The sequence below is a fragment of the Marmota marmota genome, unplaced genomic scaffold (genome assembly GCF_001458135.2).
Source record: "Marmota marmota marmota unplaced genomic scaffold, marMar, whole genome shotgun sequence".
NCBI lineage: Eukaryota > Metazoa > Chordata > Mammalia > Rodentia > Sciuridae > Marmota > Marmota marmota.
This window is the reverse complement of record NW_025999875.1, coordinates 778,242-787,450: the sequence shown is the minus strand read 5'-3', so window position 1 is coordinate 787,450 and position 9,209 is coordinate 778,242. Positions and strand designations below refer to the sequence as shown.

The following is a 9,209-nucleotide window of genomic DNA, read 5'->3' as shown; positions in this document are numbered from 1 at the left end:
ATTATATATATATATCACAATTTCTTCATCCATTCATCTGTTGGTGGGCATTTAAGTTGGTTCCATAGTGCTGCTACTAACATTGAGGTGACTGCATCACTGTAGTAAGCTGATATTTTACAATTCAAAATAAAAGAAATTATGGTATAGTAACAACAACAAAAAAAACCCCACAAATCCCCTCTGTGACTGAAACACTAAAGCTCATGCCAAGTCTGCTAAAGGTTCAGGTCACTTTCCATGGAACTGACCTCCAAGCATGGTTCAGCATTCCAGGCTGCAAAGTGAAAACTGCAATAAATACATTAGTTCATACCACCATATAATGGAAAGAGTGTGCTGGAGAGTTTCATGTTTATAATTAAATGTTTATATATAATCATGACACATTTTATCATCCTTCATATTTTATTGGCCAAGTACATCATGTGGCTATGACTAACCTCAAGTTGACATGAAGTGCAAGAAAAGTGTGAAAAGAAAAAATATATACAAATGACCAACTCTAATATTTGCCAAAATCTACCTTTATGGTCATGAAGTAATTCATTTACTGTACTCTAAAAGGCAGAATGTCTTCAGTCCTTCCAGCAATGTATGAGAGTTCTAGTTGCTTTGAATTTTGGCATTATTTACATTGTCCATATTTTTTTATGTTACCCATTATAATTATATAGTGGTATTTACCATGGGGTTTTTGGCATTTTTTAATAGCTAATGATGATAAGTATCCTTGCATGTGTTTATTTACCATAGTCAGATCCACTCATGAACTATTTAGTATTCTTCCCTATTTTATTTTTTAATAATTGTTAAATTTTAAGAGTCATTTGAATATAGGTCAGATATGGTATTTGTAAATATTTTCTACCAATATGTAACTTGCATTATCATTTGTGCACAGAACCTCTCACTGAGAAATTTTTATATTAAGAATACAATTTATTTCATCTGGCATCATGTCTTAGCATACTTTGCTAACTCCAGTTCACAAAACTTATTCTTTCTCTTCTTGAATTTTTATAATTTTACATTGATAATTAGACTCAATGATACATTTTGAGATTATTTTCGGATAAGATGTGAGCTATAGGATGTTATATTTTTGTAAATCATGTCCAGTTTTTCCAACACCATCTGTTAATAAGATAGTCCTTTCTCCACTGGATTGTTGTTTTCAACTTTGTCAAAAATCAGTTATTCAAATCTGTATGGGTCTATTCCTGGAAAAGCTATTTCATTGCATTGATCCATGTGTCTATTACTTTGCCAATACCATATGGTTACAGTTATCCTGCCCACTTTCTTCTTCTTTATCTGGAAGTACTTTTAAACTATTCTAATTCCTTTTATTTTCCATATAAAATTTATATGGAAATATAAATATACAGATAAGTTAGCTTATCTGTATTTTTAAACTTTCCAGGAGTTTGATTAGAATTGCACTAAATCTATACATCAATTTGGGAAGAATTGGACACGTTGGATTTTCCAAACCATGAACACAATGTAACCCTCCATTTATTTAGTTTTTTATTTTCCATGAAGATATTTTGGATTTATTTTTATTGTTTAATATTTTTATTAGTAAATTATACATAATAATGGGGTTTTATTTTGACATAATCTTATATACATGAAATTTAACTTGCTCCATTTTAGTTTCCAGTTCTTCCTCTTTTTCTCCCCTCCTTCCTCCCCCTGTTTTGTTTCCTCTACTTTACTAGTCTTCCCTCTATTCATTATAGCACAATGTGGTCAATTATTCTACAGTTCCTCTCTTTTCCCATCCCTTCTCTATCCTCCTCTATCTTCTTCCTCTCTTACACTGATCTCCCTTCTGTTTTCATAGGATTCCCCTCATTTTTTTCTTATTTTTCTCTAGTTTCCATGTATGAAAGAAAGACATAATACATGGAAAAAAAAGTTTAACATCCCTAGCAATCAGGGAATTCAAATCAAAACTATAATGAGATTTCATTTCACTTCAGTTAGAATGGGCAATCACCAAGAATACAAATAAAAATAAATGCTGGTAAGGGAGCTCCAAGATGGCAGAATTGCTTTCCTGGCTGTCCATGGTGTGAAACCAAGAAAGCAAACTGGTAGCTTATTCACAATGTGGGTGGGTGAACAACAACAACAACAACAAAACAACAACAACAACAAAATAAAAAAAAAAAAACAGTGAGGAGCATTTTACTGTACTAGAACCTAAAACCAGACATTCAAAGCAGACCAGGACACAGGAGGTTGGATATATTAAAATAAGGAAAAAATCCCCAGCAGCACAGCTGTTGCCATAGCCAGGCAGGAAGCTCCAGGCAGAGCGGTCCCTTCATGAGCATAATAGAAGGATAAGGGAATTAAAGAAACCCACATTTTGTGGAGGCCTGAGTTGTGTCTGGGTATGGAGCATTTAGAGATCAAGGACATTGCCCAGCAAACCTGAAGGACATGCTGCCCGAAATCCATATGTGGAGAAAGAAGCCGCCATCTCTCCAGGCAGCATGTAGAGAGCAAAGGAAGGAACCATTTTGCAGATGTGGCGTTCAGGCCAGCAATGAAGGAAGTCAGTTCCTGGCAGGCAGGCCCAGTAAATGTATGCTGCACGACATACAGTGTGCTTAAGTAACCAGAAGAAAATCAAATGTGGAGAAAGGTTTACACAGGCTGTTAGGTAGTAGCTAGCAATGAGCTGTGAAACTCAGGCAAAATCACAGGTCTACTTTAATTTACTTTAGGGTCTTCTTTAAACTACTTCCAAAGCAAATGAGGAAGCAAAATGTGATAATTTATAAAAAAGAAACAGATACAAAAGGAGCTAATCAGGAATATGTCAAGAGAAAAGGATTAATGGGACTAACTCTTGATCGGGTCCATTGATATTGACATGAAGCTAGGAATTATGGCTAAAATTTTCTTCATTTATCAAGGGAGGAACATTCCTTTGGTAGTGAAAGTGCACTAACCATAACTTCTGGCCAGATATTGACCCAAGAGCCCACATTAACATGGAATTGACTTGTAGATGAAGCCCCTTAAACAGGATAGACACCATGACAGTTCTGGAGAGAATCAACTAAGGTCAAAAACTCCAGTGCCTGGTATAAAGGAGGAGTTGAACACCTCATTGGCAAAGAGTACAGAAGGTGGTCCCCAGTTCCCCTGGTAAACATCAAAGAGTAATAAAATTGGGGACAGCATTGTTTTCTTCATGATTCTCTGCTTGAAGAGGATCCACTCTGCCCCTTGAGAGCATTTTTAGCTTAAACCTCACTTTTCCTTTACTTTATTTTCACCTCACTTGCACATCTAATAAAGTTCTTTTGCATGACTTTTGGTGTCTCACTTTAAATATTTTTTTGTTGGAACACAAGAACCGAGGTTTGGAGTTTCAGCTCCCTGCTTTCCTATGACGTATTACTTGGTGCCATGACTTGGATGAAGAGCCAACTGCAGGACAGGTATTTACACCTGATCATCTCTCAGCTTTGGTTGAGATGACGCATAACTTAGCCTCTGATATCTGGCCTTTGCCTTGGATTTCTATGTGTACATTTTCCTCTGCCAGAATCTCCTCCCTATGCCATGCCCTGGTGCTCTGTTTGTCTTATGTTGTTCTGTTGCGTTTGCTCAGCTCTTTATGTGGTCAGCTACTTTAGTGACACTTTTCTGTTCTGGGTGGCATGGAGCATTCTATTATCTCTTGCTTTTTGCAGCATATATTTTATTTTGATCAGGACCACTAAAGAGGCAAAGAGATTATCTTCATTGTTGTGGATATAATCTTTTGGCATACACCTGACTCATTTTAGAAATGGGCATTTCACAATATCATGTTAGAGGCTATAAACAAAATCTAGAGCATATTTAAGTCACTGTCTTTGTCTACTATGATCATTGTTCTTTTTTATGGCATTTATCCTGTGGTTATTTGCTGTTTCCAACATGGTGACACAAAACCTCTACTCCCCCCTCCACTTTTCAATGTCCAGCCTAAGCTACTCTTAAAATGCTATGCAGAAGGATTAAGGGTCACTTTCCCAAAATTATTAAAGATGTTTCTTAATTATATTACAAGTGAGTGACAATAGTTGCAGCAGATAAGCCATGTGTGCAGAACTTGGACAGGCAAGCTTCACCAAGTTCTCAGGAACAAGGGCAGAGACACTTCCTGGTTCTGGGTGTAAAATGGAGTGTATGGGAGAGACATCTTCATACATCCATTTCTCTTGGACATCAGTAATGCTGAGGGATGCTTGAGATATTGACAGACTCTGGCTTTATCTTACAGATGGTAAATACTCCCTCACAGGGTTTTAAGCCACACCAATAATAACAAATAGTCCAGAGGGTTCAGCTTTTTCTATGGCCACACATGGAAGAGAAGACCAAAAAAAAATTACCAGGGGACTTGGAAATAATGGTCAAAAGTGCCCTATGTATAAGTTTTTTACCTTCCATGATCAAAACAGCAGCTTTCCTTCATCCTTAGTTGCCTGTATGATATCCACATAGAATGTAAGCTGCATAAACAAGTGCCCAAACTGATTTGAGACTGGAGGAAAAAGTGTTGCTTTAAATCCAAGCTGCTGTGAGACACAGAAAACTGTTTTCTCTTTTCCTGTACTCTGGGATTCCATTCTTTGAATAGTTTCCTCCCTCTCTTTGCTCAGATAGGCACAAGGCAGAAAAATAGATCTGGAGTGACTCTCATCTGATCCAAAAGTACACTGTTGATTTTTATGTCTATGTGAGTACACATGTTTGTGTGCACACATGTTTGTGTGCTGTGTCTATATGTGTACTTGTGTCTATCTATCATTTACATGGTACCAAAATTGGCATATAAATGTGTGCTCATAAATAAATAAAATTGAATCCAAATTGCTTTCAGTTCACTTGACTTAAAATTCTTAGAAACAAAAAATAAAGATATCTTTAAAAAATCACTAACCCACTCAGGTTATTTTCCAGATTATCAGACAGTGAAGGGTGTTGTTTTCTATAAAATATTTAAAGTGTAATTAAATCCATCACTTCTAAAATTTTCCTTCAACAGAAAAGGATTACGTAAAATGTTAACTAAACTTGGTTTTCTTGGGTAACCTGAGTTAAAAATGCATAAATAAGATTTAATATAAATGGGATAAACATTATAAATGTATTTTTTTAAATTGTTGCTCAATGGAAAGTTTAAGATTGCTTTGCTTCTGGTCTTTATTAAAAGCAAGATGATTAAGGGTTAAAATTCTACATTCCTGTATGTTCTACATACAAAGATTAAGGGAAAAAAATCTCAGAGGATGATAAGATACTGTTGTTTTGTTTGAACCCAAGAATCCTTCAGTATTCTGACTCAAACCTTAGGCCCCCTCAAAGCCAACAGTTTTGGACTTCTGACTCTGGAAACAATGCCAGCAATAAGGGGAAGAAAAGTCTGAGGCAGGGGAATGACTCCCACTCCTCCACCTGCTCTGTACTCTTCACTATCCAAGCTAAGGGAAACTTGTATGCACAAATTTTTCTGTTTTAAAGGTTCTCACCTGATAGCCCTGGTTTGGGTGATCCTCTTTTGTTTATCTGTTTTTTTATATCTGTTACTGGCCTTTAGTATGTGGCCCATATTACATTGATCTTACTGGTAGTCTCCACCATGCGGCCTGCGCAATGGTTTCATTAATGAGGTTCTTGGCATAAAAGTTAGCTAGAAGAGATCGAAATAAAACACACAGACTCAGTTACCTTATTTCTATTGCCAGGTCCGAGACGGCTCCCCTCTCTGGCTCCGACCTCTAACCGCCTAGCAGGGCAGCAAGGATTACTCAGGGCTAGCAGGAGAGAGAGAGAGTGAACAGGCCTGGGAGTAGCCTTTTATTGGGGAACAAGAAATTCAGGGGATAATTCCATCCAATGAAGGTTGAGGGGGGGCCGCACTCCAAGGTCAGGGTCAGTGATTGGGCCCCCGGGGTCAGTGGTCAGTCACACCCCCACACGGATGGGTTCTCTCATCAGGAAAGGGCCGGGAAAATTCCGACACAGCCAGAAGCCTCAGACCCAAACCAGGAGTCACCCAGTCACGAGTGAGAATGGCTTCCCACAGTAGTCTAAACTCATCAGTCAAAAGCTAGACTGGCAGAATGGATTAAAAAACAAGACCCAACACTATGGTGCTTCCAAGAGACTCACCTCATATGCAAAGACATCCACAGACTCAAAACTGGAAATCCATACTTAGCAAAATTAAATTAAATCCTATCTCTCACCCTGCACAAAAGTCAAATTAAAATAGATCTAAGGTTTAGGCGCTGGAACAGAGACTCTAAATCTAATAGAAGAAAAAGTGGGCCCAAATCTCTGCCATGTCAGCTTAGAAACTGGCTTCCTTGCAAAACTCCTGAAGTGCAAGAATTAAAATCAAGAATCAAAAAATGGAATAGAATCAAACTAAGAAACTTCTTTACAGCAAAGCAAACAATCAACAATGTGAAGAGACAGTCTACAGAATGGGAAAAATTATTTACCTTACACACCTCAAAGAGCATTAATCTCCAAGATATATAGAGAACTCAAAATTTTTTTTCCTCATATTTTATTTTATTTTTTTACCATACAATTTATTTTTAATTTTTTTAGTCATATATGACAGCAGAATGTATTTTGACATATACTACATACATGGAATTTACATACATCAATCATAATGACTATTCTATTCTGCTGCCCTTCCTATCCCCCCTACTCCTCCCTTCCTCTCTTCCTTTCTCTCTATCCAATCTAATGTGACACATTTTTTTTCTTTTTCTCATCACAACATCATAAATGTATTCTGTATAAAAATGCAGTTCTCCTTCCATCTTCCGTGCAACTCCCCTTCTCCCTCTTTTTCCCTCCCTCTTTTTCCTCTCTTCCCTATTTAGTGGTAGTCTTCTTCTCATGCTCTTCTTCCCTATCCCATTTTGAGTCACCCCCCTTATATCAGAGAAGACATTTAGCATTTGTTTTTTAGGGATTGGCTAACTTCACTTAGCATAATCTGCTCTAATGCCATCCATTTGCCTGCAAATGCCATGATCTTGTTATTTTTTAGTGCTGAGTAATATTCCATTGTGTATAAATGCCACATTTATTTAATCCATTCATCTATTGAAGGGCATCTAGGTTGGCTCCACAGTCTAGCTATTGTGAATTGTGCTGCTATAAACATTGATGTGGCTGTGTCCCTGTAGTATGCTCTTTTTAGGTCTTTTGGGTATAGTCCGAGAAGGGGAATAGCTGGGTCAAATGGTGGTTCTATTCCCAGCTTTCCAAGGAATCTCCATACTGCTTTCCAAATTGGCTGCACCAATTTGCAGTCCCACCAGCAAAGTATGAGTGTACCTTTTTCCCCACATCCTCACCAGCACTTATTGTTGTTTGACCTCATAATGGCTGCCATTCTTATTGGAGTGAGATGGTATCTTAGAGTAGTTTTAATTTGCATTTCTCTGATTGCTAGAGATGGTGAGCATTTTTTCATGTACTTGTTGATTGATTGTATGTCCTCCTCTGAGAAGTGTCTGTTCAGGTCCTTGGCCCATTTCTTGATTGGGTTATTTGCTTTTTTGTTGTTTAACTTTTTGAGTTCTTTGTATACTCTAGAGATTAGAGCTCTATCTGATGTTTGAGGGGTAAAAAAATTGTTCCCAGGATGTAGGCTCCCTATTCACCTCACATATTATTTCTCTTGCTGAGAAAAAACTTTTTAGTTTGAATTCATCCCATTTGTTGATTCTTGGTTTTAACTCTTGTGCTATAGGTGTCTTATTAAGAAATTTGGGGCCTGCCCCTACGTGATGAAGATTAGGGCCAACTTTATCTTCTATTAGATGCAGAGTCTCTGGTCTGATTCCTAGATCCTTGATCCATTTTGAGTTGACTTTTGTGCATTGTGAGAGAAAGGGATTCAATTTCATTTTGTTGCATATGGATTTCCAGTTTTCCTAGCACCATTTGTTGAAGATGCTATCCTTTCTCCATTACATGTATTTAGCACCTTTGTTTAATATAAGGTAGTTGTAATTTTGTGGATTTGTCTCTGTGTCCTCTATTCTGTACCATTGGTCTACCAGCCTGTTTTGGTGCCAGTACCATGCTGTTTTTGTTACTATTGCTCTATAGTATAGTTTAAAATCTGGAATCGCAATACCACTACTTTCACTCTTCCTGCTTAGAATTACTTAAGCTATTCTGGGTTTCTTATTTTTCCAGATGAATTCCATGATTGCTTTTTCTATTTCTGCAAGGGATGTCATTGGAATTATAATAGGAATTGCATTGAATCTGTAAAGTGCTTTTGGTAATATGGACATCTTAATAATATTAATTCTACCAATCCATGAGCAAGGTAAATCCTTCCATCTTCTAAGGTCTTCTTCTATTTCTTTCTTCAGGGTTCTAGTTTTCATTGTATAGATATTTCACCTCTTTTGTTAGGTTGATTCCCAGGTATTTTATTTTAATTTTTTGAGGATATTGTGAATGGAGAAGTTGTCCTCATTTCCATTTCAAAGAATTTGTCACTGATATACAGGAATGCCTTTGATTTATTGGTATTGATTTTATATCCTGCCACTTTGCTGAATTCATTTACTAGTTCTAGAAGTTTCTTGGTTGAACTTTTTGGATCTGCTAGGTATAGGATAATGTCATTGGCAAATAGTGCTAATTTAAGTTCTTCTTTTCCTATATTTATGCCTTTAATTTCTTTCATCTGTCTAATTGCTCTGGCTAGTGTTTCAAGAACTATGTTGAATAGAAGTGGTGAGAGAGGGCATCCCTTTCTTGTTCCAGATTTTAAAGGGAATGCCTTCAATTTTTCTCCATTTAGAATGATCCTGGCCTGAGGCTTAGCATATATAGCTTTTACCATGTTGAGGTAATTTCCTGTTATCCCTAATTTTTCTAGAGTTTTGAACATAAAGGGATGCTGTATTTTGTCAAATGCTTTTTCAGCATCTATCGAGATGATCATATGTTCTTATCTTTAAGTCTATTGATGTGGTGAATTACATTTATTGATTTCCATATATTGAACCAGCCTTGTATCCCAGGGATGAATCCCACTTGGTCATGGTGCACCATCTTTTGATATGTTTTTGTATCTGATTTGCCAGAATTTTATTGAGGATTTTTGCATCTATATTCATTAGGGATATTGGTCTGAA

At 36.9% G+C, this 9,209-nt stretch overlaps 1 long non-coding RNA gene across 1 annotated transcript in view; it reads left to right on the top strand.

Annotated features, from left to right (window-relative positions):
• Positions 1–9,209, top strand: part of LOC125611630 — a 20,885-nt gene that overhangs the window by 3,973 nt on the left and 7,703 nt on the right. The window contains exon 2 of the long non-coding RNA XR_007341839.1: positions 5,618–5,620. This is a non-coding gene — a long non-coding RNA (uncharacterized LOC125611630). The remainder of the gene's footprint in view (positions 1–5,617; positions 5,621–9,209) is intronic.